The 18,084-nt window shown below is 41.9% G+C and overlaps 1 long non-coding RNA gene across 1 annotated transcript; it reads left to right on the top strand.

Annotated features, from left to right (window-relative positions):
• The first annotated feature begins 893 nt into the window (after positions 1 to 893).
• Positions 894 to 13,364, top strand: LOC122174256 (uncharacterized). Its single transcript, XR_010598130.1, has 3 exons — positions 894 to 982; positions 9,228 to 9,291; positions 12,799 to 13,364. It is a non-coding gene; the product is annotated as an uncharacterized LOC122174256 (long non-coding RNA).
• Positions 13,365 to 18,084: the final 4,720 nt, after the last annotated feature.

Below are 18,084 nucleotides of genomic sequence, written 5' to 3' on the forward strand. Positions count from 1 at the left end.
ATAGCAGCCTGAATGGAAAGCCCATTCAGAGATAATAGTATCTTGATTACAAATACTTAAGATCCCATTTGCATGCAGGTTCATCAGAGAGCCTACCAAACATAGGAAAGCATGAAATGTATTACTTTTGGAGCACTGTCTCATCATGGCAATATCAAGGTCACAATGAAATAGTAATGCACATCTGCTGTATCTATTCTGTGTCTTTTAAAGCCTGGTTCACCTTTATTGTTTTTGTTTATGTATCATACCTGACCAATCCTGGGTATGTTCAGGCCAGTAGGTAAAGAATGATGAAGGGGGGCATGCTTGTTAATGTGGAGTTACTTGTGAGCAGAAACCTCCTTTAAATGATCTCACCCACCCCACACAAATGTATTTGATGTCCTCTCCCCACTACTCAGGTTGTGGTAGATCCCTGATAGGGGTAGGTGCTGCCATAATACAAATAATAGCAACAACAGGGAATTAAGACACCATGAATTCTAGACCAACTTCTGCTGATTGATGCTAATTATGTTCCCTTCACAATCATTATTAAGCAATACCTCTGCAAGAGGTTACACCTATTGGGAATAGAACCCTGATCTCTTCTCTTCACTGTAGTGTTAACTCAGTTGAGCAGCACCATGATTAGCCTACACCGGCTATCAGCAGCCACGCTGTAAAGGTACAGTTAGCAACTGGTGCTATGTGAGTTCTTAGACTTCTAGGAGCACATTCCATGGTTTTTTGTACTGCAGTAAACCAAGTCACTCTAGAACTCTTCCCCAGTGTATTGTGAGAGAACTTGCTTGTCTTTCTGGGTGCACAAGGGAAATTGTGGGAAGGCACTGAAGGACTATCAGCACTCTAATGATGTAGCCTGTATCTGATCTGCAAATCAGGTAGGTCACCAGACCAAGTGAAAGCCTCATTTGGGCTTTAATGCACACCCTCAGCCATGCCAGCTAGCCCAGGTTGAAAGAACCACCAAAGTCAGGTGAGAGGAGTTTGTGTGTGTCTAGGAGGGTGGTGAGAAGAAAAACCTGAGTGAGAGCCCAAGTTAACTCTGCAGTGAAGACCTAGTCACTTCCTCTTAGGCCTTGGCTACACTTGGGAATTCACGGCGCTGCCGTAGTCGTGTCACCAGCGCTGCGAGAGCTCTCTCACAGTGCTGTATGTACTCCACCTCTCCGAGGGGAGTAGCTTGCAGCACTGCGAGCAAGCGTGCAGTGCTGCAGGCGCTGATTACACTGGTGCTGTACAGCACTGCACTCGCTGCGCTTGGGGGGGGGGGGGTGTTTTCACACTGCTGAGTGCAGCAAGTTGCAGCGCTGTACAGCGCCAGTGTAGCCAAGGCCTTCGAAAGAATCTTTCATGTATTTGTCCTTGGCTATGCTATCTGTAAAACTGAGCTCCTCATTCACAGGTAATTCAGTTCCCGTGTGTTATGTATCCTCCTTTAGTAGCTTGTTTACACAGGATAATAGCTGCCAGCTACTGTATTTAGTCTAGTAGCTGCAGTGGTAACACTTTGTGCTGTAATGGTGAAGATTTAGCATTCAAATCTTGATGATGGAAGGGGGAAGGGATATTAAAGTTGTGTATAGTATCATTTGCTTTTACATTTTTTTTTTTTTTAAGTGCTGAGGCAATTTCCTACTAGAAACCTTTTCTCTAATGCTGCAACTTCCCCCTGCTGACTTGGTGCGAACTGTTAATTATCCCATTAAACTCCTGTCTCTTCTCCTTGAATGAGTTAGTTCCACTTTGGTGTTGTCAGAAAGAGACAGTATTTCTTGGGCTGCACACTCCATTCATTCTCTCCCTTCCCTGGGCCCTGACCCTCTGTGGAGGCCACTATAGCATGCGTACAGCCTCCTTTGACATCAGGGCCCATTGCTTAATTGCAGTGTATGCATGGTAGTCAGGCTGAAGGAAATCTCAGCCTCTGGTACTAAGGAAGGGGGAAGGAGTTCATCTGCCATTTAAGACTCCTGCTGAAGGCAGTTACTCCACACCAAGCATATGCAGCCCTCCTGGGCCAAGCGGTTCTTGCAGATCCCACACTGCAAATGTTGCTGGTCTCAAGGTCTGGCCCCTTGCATTTTGGTCCCAGCTATTCTCTGCCTTTGCTGTTTAGAGTCTGTGCAGGTTTCAGATGAAATAAGCGTTCTTAATATCTGTTCTCAAATTCTCTTTTGTCAGCAAAGTGTGCACAATGTCTCTCTGCGTCTATACCATATATCTAGAAAAAGAATAGATGATGGATTATTGTGCACTTGCATTTATCTTCACAACAGTGAGAAGGATAACTCTTGAGCAGTGTTCAGTAGCCAGGAAGATAAATATCACAGCAGAGCACAGTATCATGTATAAAATATATTCTGCACTCTTTAAAAAAAAAAAAAAAAAAATCTCATAATGAAATGGAATCTAAAGAACCATTTTCTTGGTGAGCTTCCAAGTGCTAGCTACTACAAAAGCTAATTTCAAATTGCTTTAAGCCTTCAGAAACAAAGATGGTTTCACTCAAGATGGTTTGGATGTTAATTAAAAACAAAAATCAGAGAAGGACCCACCCAGGCCCTTCAGAGTAATGACATAGGCAAACTTTTGTTTGGTTGGTTTTTTTTATAATAACTTCCAGAGCTTTCTGAGAGGCATCAGCATTTTACTGGCTAACTTCCACAATGGGGAAAACTTTGGGGAGGAAAAAATAGAACATATATTTGTGTGTGTATGCAAGGGGAAAAGGGTAATTTTTCATTTGGTCAATACATGACTTCTTTTAGTAAGAAATTTCTTACTTAGCTGCTCATGGTAAGAAGGTAAAAATGTAAAGTTAACCATGATAACTGAGCAATACCTCTCAACATATAACTCCTAGCTGCCTGCTGTGGTCAGATTTTTGGCTGTGTTCTGTCCCAGCTGCGCACAGATAGCAGAGATAGCAGACTTTGATTGAACTGCCCAATAACCACAAACTCGGCTCATAGCGAAGGAACTTGGTCAGGTTTATTGTCGATGAAGCACAGCATTGGTGCCTTATACTTGCTACAAGTACACTCAGTGCATATATACCCATGACAATGGATGCAGCTCAGTTTGTGGTGGGACTTTCCACTATGCCCTCGGCTGACCAAAGACACTCCCTCTGAGATAACCTCTTCATACGCCAATACAAACAAATTACATATTGCTCCTATGACGTATCTATGTGCCACCCTCTGACCTATTTGAGTGCCACCCATTGCCTTGTACCTGTTGGTTTAATCAAAGCATCTCTATCCATCATGCTGTCATCCTGACCTTATTTTTAAGATGAATGAGCATGTTCCTATTATCTTTGTTCAATGTGCTGGTATCAGGGTGTTCTGGTACCACCTTTTGGAATGTGTTTGCGTGTATAATCTTGTATCTAGCACTGCTTAGGAATATATGTTTCTGCAATATCAGCCCTGTTCTTGCTAGATTCTGTGGGCACAGCCTGCCTCTTGCTCACAACTTAACTTTACTTTATAGCAGCAAAGCTTTGACCCCTACTTTAGCTTAGGTCTCATACCAGGCCTTTGATACAAGGCCTTATGTCTCAGGCCCTCTTTCTACTACACCTGCCATATCTATAACTGATGGTGACATCACTGTCATTATTTGGGAGGAATTAATGGTTTTGTGGTTATAATAAGAAGGGTGTCTCAGGAGTTCGATGTTCAATCCCAAGCTCTGCCACAGACTCTCGGTGTGACCTTTGGCAAGTCCTTTTTAATTTCTCTGGGCCTTAGATCCCCACCTGTAAAATGGGGGTAGTAGAACTTCGCTATTTCATGTGGCAGTTGTGAGAATGAATACAATAAAGATGGTGAGGTGCTCAAATACTACACTAGTGAAGGCCATACAAGTACCTTTGATAAATAAACCAGTAGAAAGTATGAATTACTCAAGCAAGGCACTTTTCCCTACATACCAGGTCATGCATTTTCTCTCATGAACAGTTTGGTTGGTGGTGCAGATTACTGCTGTTGTTGTCAGGGTACCTACTAGCAATTTTTGAAGCTAGGAAGTGGAGGCTGTCTAGACACCCAGAGCTGATGTAATTAGTGGATCCTAGCCCAGACTGAAACTAGGGCCTAGTCCTGTTGAAATCCTTACTTGAGTAAGTGTCATTGATTCAAGAGAACTATTAGAGTGAGTTAAAGTTGCAGGACCATAAGTCTCTTTGCTTGTAATGTATAATAATACCTAGCTCTCCTAGAGTGCATTTTGTCAGTACATCTCGAAGCACTTTACAGAGGATTTTAGAGATATGGAAACTGAGGTACAGAAAGAGGAAATGTCTTACCCAGTGTCACTGAGAGGCTGAGCCAGATCTCCTCAATCCCACTCTAGCGCTCTATCCACTAGGCTGCACTGCCTACCCTAATCTACTTTAGACTGGTAATAAACTGCTTCTTTTAATCAAACATCATGAGTCACGACAAACTACAAGACTTGAGTGATTTGATCACATCCTCACACACCCCCCCAAAAAAGGCCATTCTTGGCAAATGTATCATTTGATTATGGTTTAATAATTTGCTAGTACTGAGACAAACCAAATGTTGGACGTTTATTTTACAGGAAACACTATCATAAACACTAGTCATTCTCTTAATCATAAATCAATTAAAAAAAATCTTTAGGGAGGTTTGGGTGGATAGCTATTGTAAATGTTGGAATTTATTCAATCCTAAAAAATGCTGCGTTGGGACAAAAATACTATACGGACCATTTGTTTAGTTAGATTAGTGTTTTATGTCCAATAAAACATATGGAGGGTCAGTCCATGCATAACTGGTGCATACTGAATTCCCACTGCAGTCACTTGATCTTAGCCAACAGGTGATTGAAGTGCATTGCTCTGCACAGATGAGTATTGTCTTTGTCAGTCTTCCCCTGTGTTCTTTTCTGCACAATAGCCTTGACAAAGGTTTAGTCTGCAATCTGTGAGCTGAAATTGGCCCTCTCCATTCTCTTCACTGATATTTTTTGTGTCTTTTTTGTAACAGTAAGGCACTTCTTAGAGTGGATTTTTTCCCCCAGCTTGAAGTTGGGAGTAGCATATGTATTTTTAACTAGGAACTATACAAAGATGCAAGACTTAAAAATTTAGCTGAGGTGCAGTGAAAAGAAGGATCCCTCATAAAATCCTCATTAAGAGCTTGATCCAGCCCTCTGATATGAGTGTGAGTAAATAAAAGAAGAGATGCTCTTACAGATTTGATCCTAAAGCAAAACATAGCAGTTTTGAATAGCTGCCTGGCAATACCCCCATCCCCGAGACTAGATGAAGCAGAACCATTCTCCTTCCTCAGATCACACAAGAGCATTTCTGCTTGAATGAAAAATGTATGGCCTATTTTGTTTTTGATGGAGTCAACATTTGTGAATTTTACATTGTTTAATGTGTTTCAGGATGTCACCAACAGACTGACCTATAAAAAGGAAATATTAACTCGTGTTGAGTACCCTTCACTCTTAGAATGCCCATGGTGACTGCTCTCCTAGCAGGAACTACTGTGTGAGGTACATTGTTCTCCATGGGCCATGACCCCCTACTCATGCTTACGTGTGCAAAAATCTAAACCTTCACGAGAGTATTTGATTACTCTTTTGATGATTATTTTTCACCTGTTAAGCTGGATTCATGGGTCTCTTAGATTGTGAAATCTGATAGTGTGGCCCTTTAATATAGTTCGCTCTGCCCCCAATCCCCTTATTTTTCTTATATTTCTAAATACATTTCATGTTAGGTATTTTGCAACTGCTCTACTTGTTTGGCTTCATTCATGTTTCAGTGCTCTTGTGTCATCCTCAAGGTTTATAAAGAAAAGATTAATTCTAAAACTGATTAAAATGTTCACTGGTAAAGCAAGACAAAGAAATCTGATTCACTGCCTGTCGGCACGCTACAGTACCTGGGTATATAAACATTCTTCAGAGGTAGGATAGTCTGTCAAGTAGAAGAAAAATACACACTTTAAAAATTGCCATACTATGTGAGTCTTTAGTTAATGTACTTCTCCACTGTGGTACTTTGAGAACTGTCCAAAACAATGTGCTCCTTTTTAATGTGAATGTCTTATAAATCCAATATTTCTGTAGGACTTTTTAAAAAATTCATGTCCCATCTGACAGAATCTCAACTTTCAGATGTGGGTAAAATCTGACATCTCCCAGGTCATCACTGACATAAATATTCATTCATTTTTTACTGACATTACTTTGAGGTAATACTGTGCTACTATTGGATTTTCTATATGGGGATTTCAAGGTGCTTTATAAACATTATTAAATTTATCCTATGTAACACTTCTGAAGAAACTATTATCCCCATTTTACTGATTGAGAAATTGAGGCACAGAAAAAGAGAGACACATTTTGATATTTTTTCTCAAGGTCAGTAGAAACTCTTGGAAATCCTTTGAAACAGGAGTAGATTAAAGCACACTAGGGAACTTTTAATGCATGCCAACAGGGGCCACACAGACACTTAAGGTTCATATACACTGCAATTAAAAAGCAGTGGCTGGCCTGTGCCAGCTGCCTCGGGCTCAGGGGCTGTTTAATTGTGGTGTAGATGTTTGGGCCAGGGCTCTAGGAACCTATGAGATAGGAGGGTCCCAGGTATCCAGCCTGAGTCCTGGGACCCTCCTATCTCACAAGTCAGCTGGCAGAGACCAGTCACAAGTGTCTAATTGCAGTATAAACCTACTCTCAGTGTGCAACAGGCTAGTATGAGGTACACTTGTACTGCAGCTGGTCACGAACTAAGTGTTACTCTGAGTCAGTCCATTGCAACCAATCAGCTTTCTCGAGGCAGCTACAACTCAATGTGCATAAAAGGTGGCAGAATGACTTGCCCAAGTCTGATTGCCAGAGCAAAGAACATAATCCAGATGTTCTTACTTTCAGCCTTTTACTTTACCCATCAGAGCATGTGTCCTCTCTCCACATCTCGTATGGCTCTGTGAGGATTCACTTCTTGTTACCTATAGGATGCTATATTAAGAGAACGTAACGTTTATACAGTTAAGCATTCAAAAGTCACAAATTGACAAACTGAAGGCAGCACAGGCAAACTTAACTCTGCTGCCTTGTTTATTCATTACAAAACACTTTAGTTACATGAGCCCAGGCCTTTTCTCAAATAATGCACTGTACCGTCAGCCAGTTTTCTACTGCCTTTAAAATACACGTGGAACACTGCATAGTATTATATCATGTCTGCATTCTTACACTGTTTTCATTCTCATGGTGCTCCAGTACATCTTTATTGACATACTCGCCTCTCTAATATATGTATTTTCATTAACTTTGTGACAATCCAGCTACTGTCCACTATATTTTCTTGTCAGCCAGAAGCATAGCTATTAGGTGCAAATCAGGAGTTGGGGCAGTTAACTGTGAAGCTGTAGCAGCTTAACTGTGGGCACACACAGCCAGTCATCTGAATCTGTGCAGAAAACCAGACTCAAAGATGCGCAAATACAAAGTGAATCATGAGTCACAAGTTAGTGAATACATTTTCCAGTTACTTTCCCATCTCCTGTACAATGAGTTTTTGATGCGGCTCCTTATTGGGGTAGGGGACTTGGGTTAGAAGCTTCAGGGAGCTAAAGGATGCACAGGAAAATTTGAGGTCCAACAAGAGGTAGTCTCTCCTTAGTGCTTCCTGACCAAAATCTTTTTTGGGGGTTTCTTTGGGTGGTTTTTTTGGGGGGGGAGAGGTGCATAATATTATGGGGCCCAAAAGTGCTCATTGGATTGAGCCAATATGACTAAAATCAAAAATTTAGAATGGAAGTGCCTTTGCCTTTAACACATCTGCATCCTTAGCATAGGGCCTTAGACTGCCAATTACAGTCAGGACAAGCATATAATAAAAATAAATAATAAAACTACTACTTAACTTATATCACACTCTTCATTAGTAGAGCTCAAGTACTTTGCAAAGGAAGTCAGTATCATCATCCCCATTTTACAGATGGGGAAACTGAGGCACATAGAGGAGAAAGTGACTTGACCAAAATCGCACAGCAGACCAGTGGCAGAGCCAGGAATACCACCCGAGTCTCCCAAATCCTAGTGTAGTACTTAATCTACTAGGTCAAGCTCTCTTAATGTGACATTCATGATGTGATGAATTTTTACCATTCCACCCTGAAACTGGAGCAATTTGCCATTTTATGGGGGGGCAAACTATCAAATGTGCTCACAATAAGGGTGTTTGCAAGAACTGCAAATATGCCTGTTGACACTGTATTTTCTATGGGCACATAGTTGTAAAACCCATCCCACACACCCCTCTGTCATGTTTGTATGCAAATAGGTAGTCCGAGTTCAGTGATTTGTACATGCAAATAACAATTTTGCACATGGAAATGTGCAGGTCTGAACATATGTTGTTGTAGATCAACTCATTATGCCCAAATTTGAAAATGTGGCCCTAGCTGGCTAATAGTGGTTCAGTTTGAGACTAGTCCTTCCATGCATGCCCAACAGGGTGAGCTAATGGCATAAATACAAGCGAAGAGATGCTGTAGCTCATCCAAAAATTATGGGTTTGATTACTGAGTAAAATTCTATAGGCTGTGTCGTTCAGGAGGTCAGACTAGATGATCAGAATGTCCCTTCTGGCCTTAAAATGCAGGAGTGGCGGAACCCAGAGGAGGCGGCAATGGGGGTTAGAATCCTTGCAATGGGAATACTGTGGAGTGGATCTGTGTTTACAACCTTGTGCTTGTCACAAACCATTTCAATCAGGCCACTCCAGTTGGGTTCCTGCAACTGCTGGAGGCTGAGGGGAGAGCAGGACCCAGAAAGTCTGGAGCAGCTGTTGCGGCACCCAGGACAGTGGTTTGAGCATTAGCCTACTAAACCCAGTGTTGTGAGTTCAATCCTTGAGGGAGCCATTTAGGGATCTGGGGCAAAACTTGGGGATTTGTCCTGCTTTGAGCAGGGGGTTGGATTAGATGACCTCCTGAGGTCCCTTCCAACCCTGAGATTCTATGATATCTATAAAGTCAGGGAACAGGTAGGAACCCAGGTGATTGGGCCTGGGTTAGAAACAGCTACCTATGCCTAACTTCCCCCCTCTGCCCCTGTACCACCATTCCCAGCAAGCTTCCACTGCCTCTGTTAAAAATCTATGAAAAACCATAAACTAAACAAAGCTAATTTTCCATTGTGTCCTACTCTTGCAGGTCGGTCACTTCAGTGAGCAGCACTTATCTTTACAACAACTAACAGTAAAGGCGAGATGAAAATGTGAGTATGCTGTACGTTTGGAATTTGCTTTGAATTGCACCTGTACCTCTCCTCCTTGAACTATAATTGTTTCACTTTAATACCTTTGTGGAACCGTTTTGTTTTTCTGTTAAAGAAAGACAAAAGTGTCTGACATGCTGGTGCTAAAATATTTCTTTCTAAATTAAAACACATGCGGTGCCTGAAGTGTGTGGAGTTTCTGAAGGTTGATGGGCACCTAGCAACACAACACGGCTGAGTAATTCATCAGCATTATGGAACAGCAAGGAACAGCAGTTAACAAATGTGTTTATACTTTCAACCATTATTTGTGTTCTCTTCTGATTTTTTTTTTTCTCATTTCCTTTAAATCCCCATTGTGGATTTTATTACGCTCAGCAGGGAAAAGCCGGTGGTGGTTTTTAAAGCAGAACTTAGAAACACAGGTTGCAATGCTTATTAAAGCACAATAAATACAAATAGACAGCAGATTGTATAAGGTGTGAAGTGATTGTGGTTGATTTGCCACAACATGGAAAGGTCAGCTTTGAAAATGCAAAAATTGGGGCTTCAACTGGCCAAGGTCAACCATGACTCGCTGGCTATAAATACAGACTGTAATGGAGATCACTGTGAAAGTGAGTGGAGATGAACTTACCCTTGTCACTTGGTATGTGCTAGAATATAGTTTCAGTTATCCAATGTGAGATGAAGACGGTCATATATTGCTGTGAGTTTGATAGTGTTTCACCCATGGGAAGTAGAAATCTCTGTAATTCTTTCTAAACAACATACACAGACCATTTTTCACCCACGAATATTTGTTTCATCAGCATTATGCCTTTTAAATAAGACAGTATGACAAAGCTAATACACTAGGGTTCGAAAGAAGGATATAAGAAATGTATACATTTTTCATTAAATATGGGCTATTAGGCCTAAAACTTTCTAAGGTGAAATTCATCCCTGTGAAAACTCTGTCCCACTTAAATGGTGCCCTGAGCCTTGTACTGGCCCTCTGCACAGAGATGAATTTTACTCCTATTCTGTATTGCCATTTCTTCAGGTGACATACACAAGGCTTCTAAATACAGTTTAAAAAATAGCTGCTAATAACAATTGGAACCATATTACAATTGCAGAGAATTCAAGAGGTCTGGGATGAAAGAAGAAATAGGGCCCAGATCCACAAAGGGACTTCAGTGCTTTGCCACCCACTTGTATCCAGTAGGCACCCAGGCTCCGTGTGCAACACATGGGGAGAGTTAGGTCCTACAGATGGGATCCACAAAAGCAAACGTACTGAGTAGGGTGTCACCTAAACTGGTGGTGTGCAAACTTTTCCAGTCATGCCCACTTACCATTCACAGAATTTGTCATGCCTCCCTCCCCATTACTTGTAATCTGAAGTAATCCCTTCTGTGCTGCTGCTGGCTGCGGTGCTGCCTTCAGAGCTGGGCAGCTGGAGGGCAGCAGCTGCTGCCTGGGGTACTCGCGTTGTTTGCAGCGTGGGAGGGCTATTTTTTTTTTTAATCCCACGCCTGTTCTGCCCTGCAATGCCCACTCTATTGTTATCCTGCTCCCTCTATTATGGCAGAGGGTCCTGCGGGCCCCACAGGATTCCAGTTTCTTCAAGCCCCCACAGAGAAGCTCTTGTGCCCCCCAGTTTACACACCACTGACCTAAGCCAGTAGGAAAGGCTGAGAAGAGTGCCATGGTCTAAACCCCACCCCTCAGGGAATTGGGCGCCTAAATCCAGGCCACAGGCAAGTACCGATCTCTGTTTGGGATTCTCAGCTATGGAGCCTTTAATGCTGTTGGGTATCTAAGCTATTTTTTACAAGAAACAGTGGGAAAATTGGAGCACCCCTCCCCCCCCCCCCCCTTTACAGCCTTTAGCCCAGGGACTTCAGTGCTAACCCAGGATGTGGGAGGCCTCGATTTAATATTTTCCCCCCTTTGCCTGATGCGGAGAAGGGATCTGAATTTCGGTTTCCTTGGGCTCTGGGATATCCTGGTGTGAGGCTGCCTCAGTCTCTCCTGTTGAAGCTGTTCCATTGTAGATAGATAATTAAATATGCATTGGATTGGAGAGAGCATGAGACAGACACTAGACTATAATGTTAGAGGCACTCTACTAAGAGGAAGGAAACCCAAATTCAAATCCCTTTTCTGCATCAGGCAGAGAGGGCAAGTTGAACCCCCGGTATGAATAGCTAATCACTGGGCTAAAGGTTATAAGGGAGGCCACCACCTCCATCCCCATTTGTGCTCCTTCTCTTTCTCTCTCCCTGCCTCATTTTATCCAGAATTAGGCAGGCTCTGAGAATATTCTGCCTGCAGGGTCCATTCTGGTAGGCAGTTAGGACCAGGGTTTTCCCCAGGAATTGAATTTGGAGAGGGTGTTTGCATTTACAGGGGGGTGAGGGCCAAGAGATGAGACCTGAGGATGAAGGTGGGCTGTATTGCACCATAGTAAAAACTGAAAAATGTTTCATGACTATTTTATTAGATATAATTCATGTTTTAAAATCATCACTCAAATTAAAGCCTTTTAATGGAGCACTACATCTGCACCCTTCTTGGTTTCTTGTTGTAATTTTGTACAACTCTGTTAATGAACTTCTCGAATGCAGTGCGTTCATCTTTGGTGGCTTCTCACATGTCCAGTACTTCCAGTCCTTCAATTCATATGCTCATTAGTTCATTCACATGATCAGGCAGATGGTGACTTCTTTCAGAACACAAAATTCTATTCAGTACCAAAAAAGAATGCTCAACTATAGCTGTTGTGACTGGGAGTGGCAAGAAATGAATTTCTATTTTCCTATTCCCAGCAAAGATCAGGTCGAGCCATTAGTGATAAAAAAGAAGTTGAAGTCAAATTTTCATTCATTCGTCAGATGACATTCCACTCTGTGTTCAAATTCTCTATTTTGTCCTGATCACATGGCAACCCCATTGCTGGTAGTGCCTCATTCCACTCAACTGTCAGTATTTTATAAGACCCGCAACTGTAAAAGTATCAGAGGGGTAGCCGTGTTAGTCTGGATCTGTAAAAAGCGACAAAGAGTCCTGTGGCACCTTATAGACTAACAGATGTATTGGAGCATAGGCTTTCGTGGGTGAATACCCACTGTAAAAGCTACATAGAGGTTGAGCAGAATCTAGAAGTCACTGTTGTAGATTTATAAGAATCAAGTCTGTGTACATTTTCTGCTGGCTTAACAAACACTGGTTTTTGTATTGAATCCTTAAATGAATACAAGTGCCTCCATTAGTCAACTTCTGGACTGGCATCTTTGCTTCTCTGTGATGTGTTATGAACAAAATATGACCATGTATATCATTGTTGCTACCACTGTTATATAATTGCAACAAATCTTGTGTAAGTATGTCATGTAAGGTGTCAATGGAAAAGTTATGATTTGTTGAATGACTATGCTATTTGTATGCATGTATCATTGTTACATCTGAAGTTATGACTATTGACTATATAACTTTATTTCAAATGTGTTTGCTTCTGAGGTAACATCCACAAGGTAGTTTACATCCAGTCTAGCCAGCACATTGTGAGTGAACCGTTCAGATTGATGGCCCATTAAGGAAAACAATGGGTCATGGAAGAAGCTTATCCCCACCTAATGGACTTTCCTGTGGACGTTAGCCAGAATATGGGTAATTCCCCAGGCTATGACTCATCGACGCATTCAAGGGCATGTGACCAGCTCATGTGACACTGGACTCCATCTTGTGCCTGTACTTTTCCACAAACTGTGCTGGGGGCTTTGCTTGGAACAATGAGTTTCCCTCCACAACAGAGAAGCTATAAAAGGCCCTAGAAACATCTCCATTTGGCCTCTTTCCTGCTCTGATCTCTGGAGTATGGGCTTACACTAACAGGAGCATCAAAACCAATGGACTGAGGACCTTCCAACCTTAACAATGTTACCAGAGAGAATATAAGTCAGCAATTTTATTCCATCACTGTTTCAAACCTGATACAAGAACTTTGCAATTACTGTATGTATTTGATTCCTTTGACCATTTTAATTCACTTTTTTCTTTTCTCTTATAAACAAACCTTTACATATTACATACTAAAGGTTTGGAAACAGCGTGATTATTGGGTAAGATGTAAGTCATAGGCACTGATTTTGTAGGTGCTCTGGGCCCTCCCTTTCCCCCATCATCTGCCGCCCACTGCTGATCAGCTGTTCAGAGGCGGGCAGGAGGCACAAGGGTGAGAGGGAGAAGGGGAGCAGGAAGAGGCCGGGCGGGAAAGGACAAAGCTGGGGTGGGAAGAAGTGGGGCTGGAGTGGGGCCTTGGGGGAAGGGGTGGAGTGGGGACAGGACTGGGGGCAGAGTGGGGGTAGAGCACCCCTGGGGAAATCAGAAAGCCAGCTCCTGTGATGTGAGTTATACATTGACCTGGGATGTGGCTGGTCCTTTGGGATCAGAAGAACCCTTTATTTGATTCAATTTGGTTTTAAATAACCACTCATCATTAAGTCTAGTATCTGGGTGTTGAAACAAGGGCTGGGATACCTAAGGAGACTACATTCCTGACTTTTTGTTACCCATTGTGACGAGACAGAAGTTTACTTTTGTTACTGATTTGGTATATCTTATGGAAGAATAACCACCTGTTTAGGGGTGAGTCTGCCCTATTTATCAGCAATTTGTCCTGAATCTGGTATTCTCACTGAGGCACGTTTTCAATGGATATCTCTCTGATCCAAGTGTAACTCCTACTGATGGACAAAGATCTACTAACGTTGTAGCAGATGCCTGGATGGCATTGTTTAATGACCAAAGTGGTTTCAACAATAGGCTTACATGAGAGAAAATGGCGATTTGTCTTCTCTAAACGTAGTAGCAAATGTAGTCCACCAGCCTCACAGCTTAGATCTGTCCCATCTTGGTAAATACTTTCCAAAGCCAGTAATAATGGTTGTGATAATTTTAAGGCAACAGCCAAGGATTGCTCATGAGAGAGCCAGCGGGTTTTCCCAGCTTGGTCTAATTTGAACTTCAGTCCCAGGGCATCTTCTATTTTTTCCAAGATGTTCAGTCTTTTTGGACTCTTTTTGAAAAAAGTATAACACAGACATTATATTTATAGCTTTTAATGCCTTTTGAAAATTCTGCAGCTCATGCTAGTTTGGAGTAAATTGCCTCTGCAGTGTGTATAGGAGAGATTAGTGTTACACTATTCTCTGAATAAAGCTTGTACTCCACCATGTCTTCCAGAGAAGTTTGCAGGTCCTTCAAATGCACAAGCAGCCATCTGTTTGGGGTAGGGTGAGCAGACAGCAAGTGTGAAAAATCAGGACAGGGTTGGGGGGGGTAATAGGAGCCCATATTTAAAAAATCCCCAAATATCAGGACTGTCCCTATAAAATCGGGACATCTGGTCACCCTAGTTTGGGGTCCAATTTGCAAGCATTTAACTCTTCTAAAATGTGGCCTGTCACAGATACCACTGATGTGTCTTCAATAACCTGAATATCTAGAAATGCATCTACTAGCCTACCACTGACATCAAGATAACATACATAATGACTTAATACTTGAATGCACCAATACAAATTGGTATCATCAGCCATGTATGCAATTTTTGTTGATTGTGATGAGAGAGTTCTTCACTTTTTCAACTGCTGAGTCCTTCACTGTTGCTTCTAACTAGTCAGCTGAGTTTCTTGCAGAAAGACCATGAGCATTTGCAGGTCATGTTCGGAATCAGTGTCCAACTTCAGGGTTAATCAGTGACAATGCACTTAACATTGACCTCCAGTTTGTAGTGTGTGGTGTCTCTTGCTTACATAGAAAGTATGATGTGACAGCCATGTTTGTTCGCATAATCTGTATTGTGTCTTCAGCATTCTTAACAACCTCATTAAGTATTTCTAAAATTGCCTTTGACAGTGACTGGCTTATAAGGCTTTCTGCATGTCAATGCAGTCCAGAGGCTTTGTGTTTTGCAGCCTTTTCACATAGTTTGTCAGCTGATCAGTTTGGTAAACCAAGCTCCTCCAATTTTACCAATTGTAGCAGAGGGAAGCTTTCCTTCTTTGTAAGCTTTCTTTTTATGAGAGAGAAAAGATGGCTATAGGTGCATCTAACTTCAGTAAATGGGAAAAGTTTGACTGACAAATATCAGGAACTGTCTTTAGGCTGTGGGGGACACTGTTTCTTCAGTAGGTAGCTGTATTTGTGCTTTGGGCTGTTTGGATGTAGATACACCACTTGAACCTTCAGATACCATGTTGGTATACTGCATGTAACTAGTTGACCACTGGGGGGGGGAGGGGGAGATGGGGAAGTTCAGAGGAGTGTAGGGAAATCCCTGCCAATGCCCTACTAGCCTGGGAGAGAAGTGTGGGGGCCACTTGGATACCTGAAATTCAGGAGATCGGTGGTTAATTCCCTGCTCTACTACATACTCTCTAATGGTATGTCTTCACTGTAGAGTTAACTTGATTTATTTCTCTGGTGTCAGCCTAGCTCAAGTGAGAACAGCCACAGTGTGAAAGAATATTTGAAGCAACTGCAGTTGCTTGTGTGGCACAAAGACTTCTCAGGGTATATCCCCTGGTTCTTTATGCTCCAGTCAGCTGAGCCACTCTATGAATTCTTTCCCAGTACATTGTGGGAGAACTTGACTGTCCTTTCTGGGCACGTGAAGGGAATTGTGGGAGGATTAACGTCATTCACATGGCGCTAACCTGTGCCTACTCTGCAGAGTGTTAGCTGCTGATGAGTTGTTCTCACTCAGGCATTAGTCTATATGTCAACTTGAGTCAAAATCATCACCATACTCTAGCTAAGGGGTTTGTGTGTGTAAAGGATTTGAGCTAGTGGAAACACTCAAGTTAACACCCATGTAAGGATAAGCCCTGTTTGACCTTGGGTTCACTTAATCGCTCTGTGCCTTAGTTTCTACATCTGTAATATAGGGATATTACTTCCTTTCCCCAATGATTTGTCTCTCCTGTCCATTTAAATTTTAAGTTCTTCAAGGATCTCTTCCACATTCCTTTTAAATCAATGGGAGAATTTCCATTGACTTCAATAGACTTTAGAGAAGGCCCCTAGGCAGTAACTCTTACTAAATGATTATATAATGCTTAGCACAATGAGGTCTACTTCTTGATTGGGAGCCTGGAGGTGCTACCTACTGTAATGCATATAATAGATCCTTCTCATCAGAGGTATAGAAGGTCATTACCTTTTCTGCTTTTGGCCAGACAGTTAATTCCCCTGTGTTCATGGAACTGGAATTGCAGTTTTCAGTGTCTTAACACATCTCCATTCAGCAGGCTACAAAAGAAGATATGATACACTTTTTTGTATGGTTACTGTAATAGCAATGGGACTGAACTTGATTGAGACAGCCGTGTATCAATACAATTGAAAAGCTACAGCAGGGAATTTCAGTATAGTAGCAAGCACTGCATAAGTGAAATTGAGTTTACTGCATATCTAGTTGACTTCTGGATGCTGAAGAAGTCACTGTTGTGACCTCCTGCATAGTATGTTCGGCTAATAAGAACACTTTGTCTACCAAACTGGTTCTGAAAGGAGTATAAATGCAAGACTAGCAAGTTTACCCTCTGAATGACATCTACATTGTCAGATACTATGTACTCATTACAACTGTAGGGGAAAGTATAGATCCAAGTCAAGTACTTGGTGCATGTTATTCTTTTAATAGGATTCACACACAGCTAGTGGCCACTTATTAATCTGCTGACATAATAGTTTTATCTTGCTATTTTAGTCATGATGATAATTCTCAAATTGACAATCCAGATACGTACATGTGGCTTCAGCCCAGCCTCCACTTGTGTGCTCTCACAATTTCAAGTGCACTTTTTGTGCTTTATCATATGTATGTAGCTGATGTATTTTGCACGTGACAATTTGGTGTGCACAGGTGCGATGCTGTATAGAAGAAAGGTGACCATGTTTACACTAATGTATTATCATTGCACATTTGTGGTAAAACTTGTACAAAGTGTGCCTTGTAAAGTATCAATAGAAAAGTTAGTCTATTCTTACCCTGTTTAAATCCATGTATCATCATTGTATCTGAAGTTATGAATATTTGCTGTTTGTATCTCAAACCTGTTTGTGTTTCTGGGTAACGCCCACAAGGCAGATTTACATATAGACTAGCCAGCCATGTGTTGATGGCCCATTAAGGATTATCAACTTTTCCAGTGGTCCCCTCCCGAAGACTCCTCAGGGAGCACGTAGGCAATAAATGCCTCATGACTCAGCAAAGCACTCATGGCCCAAGACTTCATGTTTGTGCCAGTAACTTTCCATGCACCTGGACTAAGAGGTATGAATTGCAGACTGTGACATCATTCTTTGTCTTCAATCCTGCTCCATTTCTCTGGACTGTGATTTTTCTAACAAGAAGGAAGCATTGAACAAAGGACTGATGACCCCCAATGTTTTGGGTGATCCAGAGAGATTTATTGCAAGCTAGCAGAATTACCATCACTGCTATTATCCTGACCTTCAGACTCTGAAATCAACTGTAATGGATATGATTCCTTTAACCACTTAACTCCCTTCTTTTCTTTTTTTATTAATAAAACAGTTAGTTTATTAATGATTGGCTGCAGCGTGGTATTTTGGTGAGATCCTGAAAGTACATGTTGACCTGGGGTTGAGTGTCTGATCCTTTGAGATTGGAAAACCTAATGTGTGGTGAATTTGGGTTCTAATAACTTATAATCACCAAGTCCAGTTGTCTGGGTGGTAACCAGGGGCTGGAGTGCCTAGGGGACTGTTGTGTGG

The sequence above is a fragment of the Chrysemys picta genome, chromosome 2, assembly GCF_011386835.1.
Source record: "Chrysemys picta bellii isolate R12L10 chromosome 2, ASM1138683v2, whole genome shotgun sequence".
In the NCBI taxonomy this organism is placed as follows: domain Eukaryota; kingdom Metazoa; phylum Chordata; order Testudines; family Emydidae; genus Chrysemys; species Chrysemys picta.